Below are 19244 nucleotides of genomic sequence, written 5' to 3'. Positions count from 1 at the left end.
ATCAATTAATAAAAAATAAATTAAATTTTCAATTTTTAGCAAAGTTCTGAAATTTTTTACTAATAAAATTTTTTTTTAATTTCAAAGAAGTAATTGAACTTTCAGTCAGTACTTGAATTTTTGATTAAAGAAACTATTAGTTTCCGACAAATAATGGAATAGTCAAATTTGTAGTAAGGAATAATCCTTTTGGTTGAAGATTTATCTCTTTGCTTACAAATTTATCAAGTCTGTTGAACAATTGTTTTTTTTCTTTTCGTTGAAAATTTTAGTGTTTGTAAAAAAAAACTCGCCTTTTTGTATTAGAAATTTAACTATTTGTTGGGAAATTTTTTTTATTATTAAAAATCAAGTTTTCGAAAAAAAATCCACTATTTAGTTGAAAATTGATGTAATTGGTTGAAAGTTTTTTTTACGTAGAAAATTGATCTTCTTGGTTGAAAAATCGAGTATTTGGTTAAAAATATGTGTATTTTGTAAAAAAAACTCGTCCTATTTGATACATACTTAATAAGCTTCTTAAACAAATTATTTTTTTAAATTCATATACTTGGTTGAAAATTCAATTGTTTTGTATATAGTTCATCATTTTGGCTTGCTGAAATTTTTCTAGTGTATTGACTGAAAAGTCTTTCTTGGTTGAAAATTCAACTATTTTTTTGAAAATGAATTTTTTTGTCCAATTCAACTGTTTACAAAAATGAAAATCTATTTTGGTTAAAATATCAGCTAGTACATTTTTGTTTGAGAGTTCATGTTTTGTATTGAAAAATCAATTTCTTTTTTGGAAGTTCTACTACTTTCTTAATTCATAGGAAACAGGTAGATTTACCCCCCCCCCCCCCACATCCCTGGCCCAAATTGTTTCACTTTATTTTTTGATAAACCCTTAATAAATTCAAGAAAAAAATTTATTGGGGAAAAGTGACTCGTGATCGGTAAGTTGGAGTGGGGGGGGGGGGGATTGCGTTCACTAAAAAAGACGGATGCGCTGTACAAAATTTAAGAAAAAAAATACGTCACTTATTCACGGCCCTTAATTTATAATAAATAATTGAACATTTTTTTGAAGTTACAATTTTTCAATCTACAATAAACAATTTAGAAAAAAAACACTGATAAAATAAACATAATATATGATACACAATTCCATTAACAAAAATTGTTTATTGTTAATTATGGATTGTAAATTATAAATTAAAGTTTCAATTTTGTAGACTGAAAGTTGTGAATTATAAAGTACAAACCAGAAATGATATGTCTTTAATAGTAATGTTTACATTGTGAAGCATTGTATAGTAGATGATATTATAAAGTATATAAACTTGATAAGAATTATAAATTTGAAAAAAAATTGGCAGCGGTGGGATTCGAACCCACGCCTCCGAGGAGACTGGTGCCTTAAACCAGCGCCTTAGACCGCTCGGCCACGCTACCAGTTGAAGTGAGACCTGTTTATAATTCTTGGTCAGATTTAGAATACCTTGAAAGGACACAGCATAGCTGAAACCACAATTATATATAGTTTCCCCATTATGTAATTCGAGAATTACCATTCAACTTTGTTAGCTAAAAGTAAACTAATTTTTTTAGACTGTAGATTGTGTAATACAGATTTTTATAAACTATTGTAATTTTAATATTATTGATATTTGATTTTACGTAATATGCATATATTATTATTATAACTTTCAGAGTAAAAAAAATTGCCATTGATATCCCATTCGAATCTTAAATAAAATCCCGCCAAAGTATTCTCGCAGGTGCTTATGGTCCTTCCGGGGCCAAATCTTGAATTTGTTAATAAATAAACACCAAAAAACGCCTTTCCTAACTTTTGACTTTTTTCTAATTAAACATAAAATAAACCCCTTCCTGATGCAACCCTGAAAATTGTTGTAATCAATGCAAAACAAGCCCTTTCCCAATCAAGCTCTGGAATTTGCTGATAAATAAATGTTAAAAAAACCTTTTCCTGATTCAACTCTTGAATTTATTTTTGATTAGACACAAAATAAGACCTTTTTCTGATTAAACACTTGAATTTGTTTATAATTAAATTTTAAAAAATTCCCTATTCATCTTTTGAATTCATTTTTGATTAAACACAAAATAAGACCTTTTTCCGATTGAACCCCTGGATTTGTTTATAATTAAGTGAGAAACAAGCCCTATCCCAATTAAACTTTTGGATTTGTTAATAAATAAATATGAAAAAGGAAACATTTTTTCCGATCGAACTCGTGAATTTTTATCTGATAAAACACAAAATACGACCTTTTTGCGACGAAACCTTTGAATTTGTTTAGAAATAAATAATAAACAAGCCCTTTCCCAATGCAACTCTTGAATTTGCTAATAAATGAATATGAAAAAATAAACACTTTCCGTTCCAACTCCTGAATTTATTTTTGATTAAACACAAAATACGACCATTTTCCGACCAAACCCTTGAATTTGTTTATAATTACATGAAAAACAAGCCCTTTCCCAATCGCACTCTTGAATTTGCTTATAAATAAATATGAAAAAAAAAACATTTTTTCCGATCCAACTCTTGAATTTATTTCTGATTAAACACAAAATAAGAACTTTTTCCGTCCAAACCTTTGAATTTATTGTTATAAAAACATGAAAAAATACTTTTCCCGATACAGCCCTTGATTTTATTTCTAGTTTAACTCAAATTAAGCCTCTTCCCGACCCAACGCTTGAATTTTTGAATAAATAAACGCAAAATAATCCCTTTCACGATTAAACCCTCAAACTAATTTATAAATAAATACAAAATAAGCCCTTTCCCTATCCAAATCTTGTATTTGTTAATAAATAAACATAGAAAATGCCTTTTCCGATCCAACTATCGAATTTATTTTTAATTAAATGTAAACTAAGTCCTTTTCAAATTAACTCTTGAATTTGTTAATTAAAAAATATAAAAAACGCTTTTTCCTATCGAACTTTTGAATTTATTTCTAATCAAACACAAAATAAGTCCTTTTCTGATCAAACGCTTGAATTTGTTTTTAATTAACTACAAAACAGGCCTTTTCCCAAACCAACTCTTGAATTTATTTCTGATCAAAGACAAAATAAGCCCTTTTTTGAGCCAACCCTTGAATTTGTTGTTAAATAAACATGAAAAAACACTTTTTCAGAACCAGCCCTTGAATTTACTTCTAGTTAGACTCAATCTAAACATCTTCTCGACCCAGCACCATCAGTTTTTAATAAATGAACGAAAAATAAGCCCTTTTTTTCGAAAACCCTTAAATTTATTTCTAATTTTACACAAAATAAGCCCTACTTTCGATTCCACTAGATAATTTCTTGATAAATAAATACAAAAAAATCTCTTTTTTGATCCCGCTGTTGAATTTATTAAGAAATAAAAATGAAATCAGCCCTTTCCTGAACAAACCCTGAAATTTATTTTAAAATCATCAGAAAATATATTCTTGGCAATTATAAACAAAATAATACGTTTTGCGATCCAAATTTTGAATTTGTTTCTAGTTAAATACAAATCAATCTCATTTTTGATCCAACTCTTAAATTTTTTAATAAATCAACATAAAAAAAACACTTTTCCTGATCCACCCTTAAATTTGATTATAATCTAACACAAAATGAGCCCTACTCCTGATACATCTAGACCAGTTTTCGATAATTATATACAAAATAAACCCGTTTCTGATTGCAATCTTTAATTTATCATTAAATAAACACAAAGTAAGCCAGTTCCTGCTCGGATCCTGGAGTGTATTTATAAGTTAATACAAAATAAACCATGCCTCCATCGAAACCTTTAATTGAGTGTAAATTAAACACAAAACAAGTCATTTTCTGCTTATGCTCTTCAATTTGTAAAAAAGTATACAACAAAAAAATGGAATTTTTGTAAAAGAGTGCTTGATAAAAAAAATGATCCACATTCGAGGAAACAGATGGAGAATTTGACAAACTTAAATTGGCACTGATAAGGAACTGGCCCAGGCTTGACTGCTGATAGCGATACAAAATTCAATTTTCAGTTTATAAATTAAATTAAATTATATTGCCAATATATTAAGCTACTGCACATGTATGAAAAAAGTTTGATTTTTAAAAACTATAGCCAATTCGAAGAAAATCGGTTGAGAATTTTAAGATTAGAAGGGTTTTTAAAATCTGCCTTGGATAGCGATTAAGAAAAGAATTGTCAATTTTTGACAAAGATAAAAACGCACACATCTGTAATTAAAGAAAAAATGATTTCAATCAATAAAAAATTGCTTTTCCCGATCTAAACCTGACAATCTATTTTTAACTAAAAAGTTAAATTATTTTAATTTGAAATTTTAAATTTGAATATTTTCAGAACTTCTAAACTTATAATAAAATAATTCGAATTTTTTCTAAAATTTTGTCGATAAATTCTGCCAAATTTAAAAAACTTGCTTAAAATCTAACAGATTAATTATTAACAATTTGGGAAATGTTTTTAAATATTTTATTAAAATTAATTTTCCAAAATAAAAATGATTTTCAATTTTTCTAAAATTGTTGAGAAAACGTTTTTTCTTCTTTGGAATCTTTTAAAATTCTTAAAAAGCTTCTAAATTTTGTGTTAGGAATCTGAAAAAATCTATATCTTGTTTTAAATTAGACTGTGGGCTATTTGCACTCAAATTTCGGTACGAATAACCGGATTTCACCAGTATACCTGGACTTTTCAATTAATTTATCTCAAACTAATTTTGAATCTATTGAAAACTTCTAAATATCTCTCCAATTTACTCGACTTTTTCCTAGGAATAATAGGTATCAAATATTTATTTATACATGAAAATTCAACAATTTTACTTAAAAATTAAAGCCTCTTAAGTAGAAAAATGAAAATTATAAGATTTCAACGTTTATTAAATTTTTTTATTTTGTAATATCTGATTTATAATTAATGATTTTAAATTAGAATTCAAATATTTCTAAATATTAGGCCATTTTTCTTTTTCTTAATTGAAAAATTCTAAATTTTTAAATTGTAGATTGAAACAATATTTAAAGTAACTATTATTTTATTAATTCTTAAATTACTCTTCAATCAAAATAATTATTATATTGTATATTCATATCTGATTTAATAGAAATTTTTTTCATTCAAACTAGTCTATTTCTAACGCATCTAATTTCTAATTTGTTAAGTCTTTCAAACTGCATTTTAAAATTCCTTGAATGAAAAATTTACGTTAAATAATTAAGTCTAAAATAAAATTTTTTTTAAGTGAAACATTTTCGAGTTAGCCCCTCGGATTAGAATACCTTTTCAATCGTTAGGTGTTGGACAAATGCACAATAGATTCCTTCGTTTATGCATAAACGAAGGAATTGTTTAATAAGGATATCGACCTCTTAAGTCGAGACAGACGTAGTTTATCGTCATCTGTTCCATGGCACGCGACAGGGCGACACGTTTTGTATCGGATCGCCCAACCCGCGAGTCACGATGCCGAGAAGCGACATGGGGGAATACAATGCGCATTTTTAAAATTATATTGTATACCACCCACTTGCGTTACCTAAACGCTGAGCGAAGTAAGTGAGACTACTAACAAAACCGTTACTTTCACGTCTGATTCTTTGTTGTTGAACAATTCTAGGTTGCACCTTTTAGTTGCCAATCATTAAAGGTGTAAAAGAAAAGAAAAAATTTCTGAGGAAAAACGGTCTTATATTAAGCCAAATTTTTAAAATATTTTAAAATTAAAAAATTTGTAGCTTTTGTAAAGCACACTGAAAAAAATGGTTATTTATGCCAACTATTTAGTTTGTAAGATATGGTAGTGCTATTTTATTAGTTGGGATAACCATTTACTTAGTTGCTGGTACTACCTGAATAGTCACGACAACTAATGGAATCGTTGCACTAACTAATAAAATAGCAGTATCAACTAATGAAATTGCAGTACGGTATCTTACTAACTAAATAGTTGGCTTAACTAACCATGTTTTCAGTGCATAATATTGTTTTTATGAGCCTCGAAAAACCAAGATAATTTTTGAAAGCTTTGAAATATATCCGATAATTTGGTTAGCTATCGCACTAAAATTTACTTGAAAAATAATAAGAATATTGTGGAAGCTAAAATTGCAAGATCCTGAATTACTTACATCTTCATACCAATCACTCTTCAGTGATCAATAATTCTTCTGTGATCAATCATTCTTCTGTTTCCAATCTCTAAAAAACATTGTTTTAAGAAATATTTGGAAAATGAGTTCAAGATATGACCAATCGGTCTTCTTTGACCAGTCCCTGACATCTATTTTTTAAGGGCGATTTGGAAAGATGTTCGATATTTGACCAATCACTCTTTTATGATCAATTACTCTTGTGAGACCAATCGCTCTTCTGTGTCCAAACGCTCTCCTGTGACCAATCACTCAAATATACTTTTTAAGGAAGATTTGGATAATAGGTTCAAAATATAACCAGATAGCATGTTCGCCTGTGACCAGAAACTAATACTTAGTTTAAAAAGTCGCCCTGAAAAAGGGGTTTTGAATATGACCAATCACTCTTCTGTGACCAGTAACTGACACCTATTTTCTTATGAAAGATCTAGACAAGATCTAGCCCTATTTTTTCAGGGTAATCTAGCAAAGGGGTTCAAAATTTGACCAATCACTCCTCTGTGTATTTGACCAATCGCTCCTCTGTGTTGTCTTAAGAAATATCTAGTTAAAGGAGTTTGGGAAACCACTAATCAGTCTTATATGGCCAGTCACTGACACCTATGTTTTCAGGGCGATCTGGAAAAGTGGTTCGATATTTAACCAATCACTATTCTATGATTAATTGTTACATATGCAACCATTCAATATTCTACGACCAAACACTCTCCCGTGATCTTTCACTAAAGCATGTTTTTTCAGGAATACATAGCAAACGGGTTCGAGATATGACCAATCAGCTGTCTGTAACCAGTAACTTATACGTATTTTCAAAAGTTGAACCTGGAAAAGGGGTTCCAGATATAACCATCACTTTTCTGTGATCAGTAACTGCCATCTATTTTCTTAATGGCCACCTAGAAAAAGGGTTTGCGATATGACCAATCAGTCTTCTGTGGGCAATAACTGTCACCTATTTTTACAAGGTTGATCTGGAAAAGAGGTTCTATTTTTGACCAATCACTCTTCTGTGACCAGTAACTGAGACCTATTTTCTTGAGAAATATCTGTAAAAGGGGTTCGAGATACAACTAATCAAATTTCTATGACCAGTCACTGACAATTAATTTTTCAGAGTGATATGGAAAATGGGTTCGGAATTTGACCAATCACTATTTTGTGATCAATTACTCTTATGCAACCATTAACTCCTCTGCGATCAAAAACTTTCTAGCGACCTTCCACTAAAACATGTTTTTTAATGAATATATAAAAAATGGGTTAGAGATATGGCCAATTAACCTTCTTTGACCCGTAACTAATATGTATTTTCAAAATTTCAACCTGGAAAAGGGGTTCGAGATACGACCAATGACTTTTCTTTGATCAGTAACTGACACTTATTTTCTTAAGGGCCATCTAAAAAAGAGGTTCAAGATATAACTAATCGGTGCTCTGTGCCCAGTCACTGATACGTATTTTTGAAAGTTTGCCCTGGAAAAGGAGTTTCAAGATATGACCGATCACTCTACTGTGACCAGTAACTGATACCTATTTTTTTAATGGCGACCTAGAAAAAGGGTTTAAGATAAGACCAATTAGTCTTCTGTGTTCATTAACTGTCATGTATTTTTTCAAGGGTATTCTGGAAAAGAGGTTTAATTTTTGACCAATCATTCTTCTGTGACTAGTAATTGACACCTATTTTCATGACAAATATCTGGACAGGGGTATCGAGATACAACTAATCAGTTTTCTATGACCAGTCACTCACAAATATTTTTTCAGAGCGATCTGGAAAATGAGTTCGGTATTTCACTTATCACTATTCTGTGATCAATTACTCTTATTCAACCATTAACTCTTCTGCGATCAGAAAATCTCTCGTGACTAATCGGCTATCTGTCATGAAAATCCTGGAAACGGGCTTTAAGTTATGACCAATCACTTTTTACTGAACAATAACTGACACTTATTTTCTTGAGGGCCATCTTCAAAAGGGGTTCGAAATATGACTAATAATCAGTCTTCTGTGTCCAATCACTGAAACGTATTTTTTAAAGTTCGTCCTAGAAAAAGGGGTTCGAGATATGACCAATCACTCTTCTATGACCAGTAACTGAAACATTTTTTCTTAAAGATCATCTTAAAAGTGGTTCAAAATATTACCAATCAGTCTTCTGTGACCAATAACTGTCACCTATAATTTTAAGGGCGATCTGGAAAAGGGGTGCGACATTTGACCAATCGTTCATCTGGGATAAATTAGTCTTCTATGAACAATCCCTATTGTGTGTCCAAACACTCTACTTCGACTAGACACTAAACATGCTTTTTAAGAAAAATCATGAAAATGGTTTCGAGATTTGACCAATCGGTCTTCTGCGACTAGACACTGACACGTATTTTTAAAAGTTTGACCTGGAGAGGGGTCAAAGCTAAGTGGAAGAAAGGGGTTTGAGATTTAAGCAATCACTTTTCTGTTACCAGTCACTGATCACCTATTTTAAAGCCAATCCGGGAAAGAGGTTCGAGATATAACCAATCCGTCTGCTGTACCCAGACACTAATACGTATTTTTAAAAGTTTTAACTAACAAAGGGGTTCGAGATATGATCAATCACTCCTCTGTATTTACTCACTTAGCCGTATTTTTAACGGGCAAACTGGAAAAGGGATTCAATATATGACTAATAATCAGTCTTCCGTATCGAATCACTGGCACGTATTTTTTAAATTGTGAACTAGAAAACGGGATCGCGAAATGAACAATCATTCTTCTGTGACCAGTAACTGACACTTAATTTTTTCACGACGGGATTAATTGATTCACCAATCACACTTCTGCAATTAATCACACTTTTGTGATTAATCACTATCCTGTGAACAATCACTCTTCTGTGACCAATCACTCTTCTACGATCAATCACTCTTCTGTTATGAATCTCTCTCCTGCGACCCATTAATTTTCCATTACCCTTCTATGACCAGTCACTAAAACCTATTTTTGTCAAAGGCGATCTGGAAAAGGGGTTCGAAATATAACCGTTCGGTCTTCTGTGATCAATCCTTGGCCCGTAATTTTGAATGGGTGAACTGAAAAAGAAATAAGAGATGTGACAAATCAGTCCTCTGTAACTAGTCTCTTACGAGTAGTTTTTCAAGAGTGACCACTTAAAGGGGTATGACTTATGACTAATCACTCTTTTATGACCAGTCACTTAAACCTTCTTTTTAAAAGACATTCCAGAAAAGGGGTTCGAGATCTAGCTAATTGGTCTTCTGTCACCAGTCCCTAATACGTATTTTTAAAAGTTCTACCTTGAAAAGGAGGTCGAGATTTGATCAATCTCTCCTCTGTGACTAATCACTCTTCTGTGACCAATTAATTAATTAATTAATTAATTCAATCACTTCTGTATCACCAGTCAGTAAAACAGCTTATTTGTATTTACAAAATTTCTAGAAAAAAAGTTTTTTGTCGCAAAAATTTCCCACATCATACAATTGAAGACCGCTATAACCTGCCGGACTATAAAATTTTAGCCCGAAAAAATGTGCAGTACTAAAAAATTTAAATCTGAAAAATATATCAATCCTTATTTTTATTATAAAAAAAATAAGTCCTGAATTTACAAATCAAAAATGCATAGAAACTAGTTGTATGAGTGCCATTCACTTGTCACCTATACCAGCTCAAGATTACGTGATTGTATAATTACATACTGCTCCAGATATGTTAACGCATGGCTAGTTTAAATTGTGGGTTCGAAATACGAACCTTCATGATTCAAAGTGCACAAGTAATAAACGTTAAAGACTATTATTTATGTTCTTGACTTCACAAAGGCTAACCTTTTTTATAATCTAATTTATTGACCCGCAGGATTATTCATTTAATTACCTTCGATTGCACAGTGGACAAGTTTACTCACAACAAATCTTTATCAAAAAATTTCAAGAAAAAAATAGCTTGAAAACAAAATTTGTCAATTTCGTAAATTATAATATTTAAGTCTGGCGTAATATGTATTTTTTGTAGGTAATATATAAGCTTGGGATATTTTAGTAATCAGACTAATTTTAAGCGTGATTCTAGGTATGAAAATACGGCTTTTGAGAGAGTTTATTTCTGATTAAATATTAAGGATACATCCTAAGTCACCTGGTAGCGTGGCCGAGCGGTCTAAGGCGCTGGTTTAAGGCACCAGTCTCCTCGGAGGCGTGGTTTCGAATCCCACCGCTGCCATTTTTTTGTGCTCAACTTGTTAATAATTGTTTATAATTTACGATTTATAGTGCAAAAATTCATAATTTATAACCGCATCTTCTATTTATCTCCACCATAACAATAATTTAAAAATCATAGTATGTAATTTGTAGTGAAAAAAATACAATCTATGATATACAATATTTACAAGCTGCAAACTGCATTCTACTACCTATTTTGTACGATTTATAACGTGAAACGTTAAAATAATATTTCAAAATTTAAGATATAGAATTTGAAATCTACAAGTGACATATTATAATATACAATATTTAATTTTTAATTCATAATCGTGAGTATTGCACAATATCAAAGTATCATGAGGCAATTCTTGATTTCCATTATAAGGCTGCTATTTATATTTCTTGTTCCAGTTACGCTGTTTCTACTTTTGAGTATTTAAAAATCTGACCAAGAATTCTGAAAATGTTGTGGGACACCTGGTAGCCTATCGGAGCGGTCTAAGGCACTGGTTTAAGGCACCAGTCTCCTCGGAGGCGTGGGTTCGAATCCCACCGCTCCCAATTTTTTTTTCAAATTTGCAATTCTTATGAAGTTCTATACTTCATGTCATCTACTTTATGATGCTTTACAGTTTAGTGATTACTAATAATGACGTATAAGTTATGGTTTATACCTTGAGAAAAACAGTGAACAACCTTCAATCTATAATTAACAATAAACAATAGACAGTAACCAACTTTTTATGGTGCTTATATCATGAATGACATTAATAGATAAAGATTACGGGAAATTCAATGTATTTAATATGTAATTTATAGCGATTATTAATCATTTATAAAGTTTACTGATAATTCTCGCATTCCATTATAAGAATACTATTTATACTCGGTTCACCAGTTACGCTATCTGTACTCTTAAAACATTCTAAATCTGACCAAGAATTATAAAAAAGCTTCACGACAACTGGTAGCGTGGCCGAGCGGTCTAAGGCGCTGGTTTAAGGCACCAGTCTCCTCGGAGGCGTGGGTTCGAATCCCACCGCTGCCATTTTTTTTTGGAAATTGACTATTCTTATCAATTACGATACTTTATATCATCTACTGTATAATGAATTTTAATTAATAAATTACTATAAATGAATTTTAATTGGTGGCTTAAACTTTGCAAAAAGCAATCAACAATTTAAAATATATAATTAGCAATCAACAATAGACAACAACCAACTTTTAATAGTGCTCAAATAATCTATGATAATAATAGTCGAAGATTATTGAAAATCGAATGAATGGCATGCAATTTACTGCATATAATAACAATTTATTACATATTTGATAAAGTATACTGATAGTTTATCGCATTCCACTGTAAAAAAAACTAATAATACTCGGTCTTCCAGTTACACAATCTCAACTTTCGAGGTATTCGCATTCTGAACAAGAATGATAAAAATGTCTACAATTGGTAGTGTGGCCGAGCGTTCTAAGGCGCTGGTTTAAGGCACTAGTCTCCTCGGTGGCGTGGGTTCGAATCCCCCCACTGCCATTTTTTTTCAAATTGACCATTCTTATCAAATTCTATGCTTTATATCACCTACTGTATAATAAATTATAATTAAGAGTTTACGATGAATGAACTTTAATTTGTGGTTCACACTTTGCAAAAAGCAATCAACAATTTAAAATCTATAATTAGCTATCAACAACAGGCAATAATCAACTTTTAATGGTGCTAGAATAATTTATGATTATAATAGTCGAAGATTATGGAAAATCGAACGAATGACATGCAATTTACTGCATATAATAACAATTTATAACATAGTTTTTAAAGTTTACGTTTTACTGCGTGCGGACACTTAAAAGCAGAAAGAAATTGTCTTTTTTAAATTTTCTTCAAATTATTTTGCCAGTGGCTTTTAGTGATGGAAAATTATCCCCTGATATTTTTTTCAGATATTTCTGCCTTTAAATACCCACACTAGTCATTTGTTTACATAATTTGTTTATGAAATTGATAAAAATTATAAGATAATAATTTTACATTACTAAACATCACTGGCGACATAATTTGAGGACATTTAAGAGAAAAAGCGATTTCTTTCGGCCTTTAAATGTCCACACTGGACATTTATTTACACAATTTGTTTATAAAACTAATAAAAAATATCGGATGATAATTTTCCATTATTAAAAATCACGGAAGAGATAATTTGAGGAAAATAAAAAAAAAATTGTGTATACCTTCAATTATCTACACTAGGAATTTGTTTATAAGTCTGGTCTGGTCCAGGCCTGGCGCTGATCAGCGAGTCAAGGAAATAATCTAAGTTCGATAAAGTAAATTTTTTCTTTTATTTCAAAAAGTTACAGAGCCTATAAGAAACTTTTTTAAACTAAAAATATTTATATTGACATTTTTGTATCAAAGTGGATAAAACAATCAAGTTTTCCCAAGGAATTGTAATTAATTGCTTAGCCAATCGGCGTACAGACATCTTGCCAGTCGACGTCACAACTTGAAGTATTCTGACAGTGCTTTGTTCCGACCTCTCGGAAACAGTGCTAGTTTTTGTTGATCAAGTATCACAAACTGTCAAAATGTATATTATATATTTTCTAGGAAATCATGTCTTGCTTTTTTGGACGTATCCTCAAAGCGGATCCTCTAAAAATGGACGATATGATTCTCAACGATAAAACATTAATCGATCAGCCATTAACTAGTGGCTGACGAGCCAATAACTCGCGGCTAACCAACCTATAACTAGCGGCTGACCAGCCTCTGTCTAGCGGCTGACCAGGCGGACTGGCCTGGAGTTAGCCAGAAAAATGTCACACTTTTGGCTAGGCCCAGGCCAGACAATCTGGCCAGCGCCAGGTCTGGAAACCTGGCGCTCTGGTCTGGGCCAGGCCAGCGTCAGGAAATTTTTCCACAGAAGTGATCGCAGAAAAAATAAGAAAATCGACTCTTTCTTCCAGCTCCAGGTTATTTTGAAACTCGTTTTTTGACTTCACACCACTCCGCTGGTTTAAGGAAGCAGTCTCCTAAGAGGCGTAGGTTCGAATCCCACTGCTGCCAATTTTTTTAAATTGACCATTCTTATCAAATTCTATACTTCATATCATGTACTTTATAATCCTTTACAATTTAGAGATTACTAATAATGACGTATAATATCTGGTTTATACTTTCAGTACAAAATTGAAAAATCAACAATCTACAATACAGAATGACCAACTTTTAATAATGCTAAAACAATGAATGATGATAATAAAGATTATGTGAAATCAAATGTACCTAATATATTATTTATAGCAACTAATGCAAAATTATTGTATAGTCCACACTTTATAATAAAGAATCTACAATCTGGAGTGAGACATTTTTTATAATGTATTAATTAAATTTCTTGAAAATGTTTTTTCTCAATTAAATACCAAAATACCAGTTTTGACTTAATTTATCAATTTTGCTGGTAGTTCTTGCATTCCATTCCAAGGAAACTATCTTAGTGTAACAGTTACGCTGTTTTTACTTTTAAGACATTCTAAAGCTGACCAAAAATTATAAGCAGATTTTTTCTACTGGTAGCGTGGCCGAGCGGTCTAAGGCGCTGGTTTAAGGCACCAGTCTCCTCGGAGGCGTGGGTTCGAATCCCACCGCTGCCAATTTTTTTCAAATTGATCATTCTTATCTAGTTCTATACTTCATATTATCTATTTTATAATGCTTAACAAGCTAGAGATTACTAATAATAAAGTCTAATTTCTGGTTAAAAATTTGGAAAAAAGAAACAACAATCTACAATCTATAATTAACAAACAACAATAGAGAATAAACAACACACTTTATCCACACTTTATTATACACAATATGCAAATGAGTGAGACATTTTTCATATCGTATTAAACTCATTAAACAATTTTGTTGTTGGAATTAAATACAAATATTAGTTTTGATTTATTTGATAAAGTTTACTGGTAATTCTGGCATTCCAATATAAGGAAACTATTTATCTTACTGTACCAGTTACGCTGTGTTTACTTTTAAGACATTCTAAATCTGACGAAAAATTGTAAACGCATTTTTTTCTATTGGTAGCGTGTTCGAGCGGCCCAAGGCGCTGGTTTAAGGCACCAGTCTCCTCGGAGGCATGGGTTCAAATCCCACCGCTGCCAATTTTTTTTTCTAATTCATTATTTCTTATAAGGTTTATACCGACGGACCATTAAACCTAGAATTAAGGGGTTTTAGCATTTGAAATCGGTATAAATGTGTATGTGAGCAGCGAGCAGGGTTGTACAGTATTTGTGTTGACTAGTAAAAACTATACATATAAACAATTCGCTCTAATTTTTGAACCAATAGCGGGGCGGCCGTTTTATTACAGTAAAAAATTCTCGGTAATTTCCCGATTTTTTCCCGGTTTACAAAATTTTTTGATGTTCATTAATATTGAAACATTCGAACTCGTAAATCTAGAATTGTTTCTATTTGAAGTTATGAGAACTGATCTTTAAATTAAAACACTAAAAAAGAAATCGTTTTGAATTTCGAATTTTTTAAATTAACGTTAGAAATATTTTATTATTTTAACACTCAATAATTTACGCAAATCAAATAGAAGGTTCTGACACATTTCAAGTGAACAATTTTAAATTAAATACAGTTAAGCTGTTAAATTAAGAATTTTAAACTTTCATAAGTTTTACAATTTGAACATTCAAACAAATTTAATCCTAACTATTATATTCAAGCCAGAAACAATAAAAATTGAACGATTATAATTTTTTAAATGGAAATTTTTCATGTTAGAATGTTAATTAATCTTATTCTGAGTCATAAGAAATTAAAAATTGTTTAATTGTTATTTATTAATTAAATCCTGTGTTTGTTTTGATATATTTTTTAAATGTTTGATTAAGACTATTTAAAAAAATTAAAAAATGATTTAAAATTTTCCCAGGTATCTTAAGAAAATGGTTGTATTATCTTTAAACCTTTCTAAACTCTTTAAACGCTTAACAATATTTTGTCCTCAACATATTTCTTTAACCTTTTTGGAATAAGTTAAAATTTCAAATTTAAAAAATATTCTCTTGAAACTAATCATTCTGAATAAAAATCATTCTAAATTTTCTTCGAAACCCTAATAATTTTTATCCTTTTGAACCCTTTTAAAATGTTCAAAAATCTTCTAATTTTTTTGTTTAAAATCTTCAAAAATTTGAATTTTTTTAAATTCTTGTAGGTTTCAAATTATTTTTCATTCATCTCAAAGTCTTTTGATATCTATTAAACTCAATAGAATTTTGATAAATTAATGATTCATTTATTTTTATTTATTCATCAGAATTTTTTCATTTTTTTAATCATTCTAAATATTCTCTTAAAATTAATTTTTTCCAAAATAAAACGTCATTTGAAATTTTCACAGGAATTTCAAGACATTTTTTTCCCTTAAATCATTTTAAAATCCTTGAATGGCATAGCAAAATTCTTTTGTAATTTTCCTAAATTGACATTTCATTTTAGATTTTTTGAAAGCTTTTTATGTTTTCTATCAAGTTGACATAAGCAGTTTTTGCCGGTTTTTCCCAGTCGAAAAAAATTTCCGATCACTTTCCGGGTTTCCCTGTTTTTGCTTATTTTAATTTATTTAGTTTTCATAGACATACAAAATATTAACTTCACTAAATAAACATCTAGTTTTCCAATGCAGGCCGGGAATTGCGGTAATCGGAATTTCTCGATCTGCGTCATGATTTGCGATAATCGGTATTACCCAAGATGTTTTGACAATATTTTACGTTTACTATTAATTGTTTAATATTTTTTTCAAAATTTAATACTGCCCGAAACCGATGTTTAATATTGTCTATTTTTTATCAAACACTTTTCTTTCGGTAAACCCTGCCCCTTAGAATATACCCTGAGTATTTGAGACTCGGGAACACGCACATCACTCACTTGTCCTCAATACCACTCATAGATTTCTAAAAAATGTCTTTTAAAATTTTTTTACTATCACGTGTTACTTGTCAAATTTTTTCAAAAATTTGTAAAAAATTTTAAGACTTTTTTTTTAATATAATTTTTTGTTGGGATGAAAAAACGAAAGCGTTTAAAAAAGTAATTTTTTTTATTTATTTCGTGAATTTGAAAAAATAAAACGATGGAATTTTGAATAAATCAACATTAAATATTTTTAGAAAAACCACCGTAATTTTGTCTCTTTTACACTTTTTTTAAATATACCAAAAAATTTCGAAAGTGGACAAGAAATTAAATCAGAATATCAGAATCGAAAATCTAGAATTTCTAATTAACAATCAGTAATACACAATAACCAGCTTTTAATTAATAATGAAGTAATGGATGGTAATAATAGATGACGATTATGGCAAATCCAATGTATCTAATATGTAACTTATAGCCATTAATAGCATTAATTCATTTTTTTCAAAATGTTTACAAAAATCAAATACAAAGTTTAGTTTAGATTAAGTTTATACTCTTTACTGGTGATTTTCACATTATAGTATAAGGAAACTTTTCAGAGATTCTAATTCTGCGCAAAAATTAGAAACACGCTTTACCTCAACTGGCAGCGTGACCGAGCGGTCTAAGGCGCTGGTTTTAGGCACCAGTCTCCTCGGAGGCGTGGGTTCGAATCCCACCGCTGTCAATTTTTTGTCCAAATTTAGCATTTTTATGAAGATTTATACTTTATATTATCTTCTTCAGAATTCTTTACAATTTATGCTATACTGCAATTTATTGTAGATTTATTTGCACTATAATTTAAAATAAAAAATACACTCTACCTAACTCTTGATCATGCTGCACTAATTAATGATAATAATGGATAAAGGTTATGGAAAATTCACCGTACATAATACACAATCTACATTCTGGAGTGTAACATTTTGCATTATTTAACTTTATTTTAATGATTTTTTTTCTTTGAATACAAAGTTTAGTTTCGATATAATTTATCAATTTTTCTGGCAATTCTCGCATTTTATTATCAGGAAACTTTTGATACATTCTGCATCTCACCAAAAAGTATAAATATATTTTACGTCAACTGGTAGCGTGGCCGAGCGGTCTAAGGCGCTGGTTTAAGGCACCAGTCTCCTCGGAGACGTGGGTTCGAATCCCACCGCTGCCAATTTTTTTCGAATAGACACTTCTTATCAAGCTTTATTATTATATCATTTATTTCACAATGCTTTACAATTTATACTTTACAACTATTGATTATAATTTCTAATTTATACCTTGAAATAAAAAATCGGCAATCTACAGTTTATAGTTAACAATTAACAATACACAATAACCAATTTTTGATAATGCTAACTCCATACTTCATAGCACTCAATCTTTAATCTGGACCGGGACAGTTGTTTTATATTGTATTAATTAGATTTATTCAAATAGTCTTAAGAACTAAATACAAAAATTTAGTTGCGATTTAGTTTATAATGTAAACTGGTAATTCTCGCATTCCATTATAAAGAAAATTTTATTTGTGGTGTAGCAGTCACGCTATATCTACTTTTGAGATTTTCTAAATCTGTGCAAAAATTAAAAGCACATCTTACCTCAACTGGTAGCGTGGCCGAGCGGTCTAAGGCGCTGGTTTTAGGCACCATTCTCCTCGGAGGCGTGGGTTCGAATCCTATCGCTGCCAATTTTTTTTTTTCAAATTGAGCTTTTTATTCAGTTTTATACATAATATCGTCCACTTGAGAATACGTCACAATTTTTACTTTACTATTACTGATTAAATATAAATTTTTACTATCTACCATCTGGAATGTAAAATTTTGCATATCGTTTAATTTTTTTTCAAATCTGACCAAGAATTATAAACAAATTTCACGTCCAGTGGTAGCGTGGCCGAGCGGTCTAAGGCGCTGGTTTAAGGCACCAGTCTCCTCGGAGGCGTGGGTTCGAATCCCACCGCTGCCATTTTTTTTTTAATTTAGCATCCTTATCAATTTCTATATTTCTTTTTATTTATTTTGCAATTCTTTACAATGCATACGTTACTATTATTAGTTATGATTTCTAGTGTAAACTTTGTAATTAATGATATACAATATACAATTTACAGTATACACACTACAATCTACACTCTATAATTTGCAACATACAATATATAATGAAATACGTCGATAATTCCAAAATAACCGACTGGGGCGAAATAGTCGACAGCACGTGAAAAGTTATGATTAATTTTTTTCGACATTTTTCCAAGTGCTCAGTACTAAATTTATAGCAAAAATTTGAAACTATGTCCCGTTTTGCCTTTTTGCCACGTTTTTCTTAGCAAAAAAGTTTTATTAAATAAAAGATAAAATTATTGATTCAATTAAAATTCGTGAATTTTTTATTTAATGAATTTTAACTATTTAAAATTATATTTTTTTCGAAATTTGTGAAAATTAAAAACATTATTTTGGACCTGCAATACAGAAATAAACTGAGGGTTCAGTAATGTTGCGGCTTAAGTCAAATATGATATCATTTAGAATATGAGGTGTGTTCAAAAAGTAAGGTAACTTTTCAATTTTCGCGGGCTACGTACATTCAAGTTTATAAGTTTTTTTGTTTTGTTGTGTTGGTACACTCGTCACGATCATATGTTCACAGTTTTGACTATATAGCTCGTGTTGTTTTTCTGGCAAAGGCGTAAAAGGTTAGAAGGGTTTGGCAATTTTCTTCTTTCGAAAAAATGGAGCAAAGAGTTTGCATTAAATTTTGTGTGAAAAATGGAACCCAGTGCTCTAAAACTCTTGAAATGTTGACAGTTGCATACGGTGAATCTAGGCTGAGTAAGAAAAATGTG

General features: G+C 30.5%; 8 non-coding genes across 8 annotated transcripts; 7 read left to right on the top strand and 1 right to left on the bottom strand.

The window, feature by feature from the left end:
• Positions 1-1355: 1355 nt before the first annotated feature.
• Trnal-aag lies at positions 1356-1437 on the bottom strand. The gene has a single exon. It is a non-coding gene; the product is annotated as a tRNA-Leu (tRNA).
• Positions 1438-10320: 8883 nt separating this feature from the next.
• On the top strand, positions 10321-10402 carry Trnal-aag. Its single transcript has one exon. It is a non-coding gene; the product is annotated as a tRNA-Leu (tRNA).
• Positions 10403-11352: 950 nt separating this feature from the next.
• Positions 11353-11434, top strand: Trnal-aag. The gene has a single exon. It is a non-coding gene; the product is annotated as a tRNA-Leu (tRNA).
• Positions 11435-13973: 2539 nt separating this feature from the next.
• On the top strand, positions 13974-14055 carry Trnal-aag. The gene has a single exon. It is a non-coding gene; the product is annotated as a tRNA-Leu (tRNA).
• A 2938-nt stretch (positions 14056-16993) lies between these two features.
• Trnal-uag lies at positions 16994-17075 on the top strand. Its single transcript has one exon. It is a non-coding gene; the product is annotated as a tRNA-Leu (tRNA).
• A 404-nt stretch (positions 17076-17479) lies between these two features.
• Positions 17480-17561, top strand: Trnal-aag. Its single transcript has one exon. It is a non-coding gene; the product is annotated as a tRNA-Leu (tRNA).
• Positions 17562-18001: 440 nt separating this feature from the next.
• On the top strand, positions 18002-18083 carry Trnal-uag. The gene has a single exon. It is a non-coding gene; the product is annotated as a tRNA-Leu (tRNA).
• Positions 18084-18282: 199 nt separating this feature from the next.
• Positions 18283-18364, top strand: Trnal-aag. Its single transcript has one exon. It is a non-coding gene; the product is annotated as a tRNA-Leu (tRNA).
• Positions 18365-19244: the final 880 nt, after the last annotated feature.

Source organism: Belonocnema kinseyi, chromosome 10, assembly GCF_010883055.1.
Source record: "Belonocnema kinseyi isolate 2016_QV_RU_SX_M_011 chromosome 10, B_treatae_v1, whole genome shotgun sequence".
Lineage (NCBI taxonomy): Eukaryota > Metazoa > Arthropoda > Insecta > Hymenoptera > Cynipidae > Belonocnema > Belonocnema kinseyi.
Note: the sequence above shows the minus strand (reverse complement) of the source record. Positions and strands in the feature narration are given on the sequence as shown.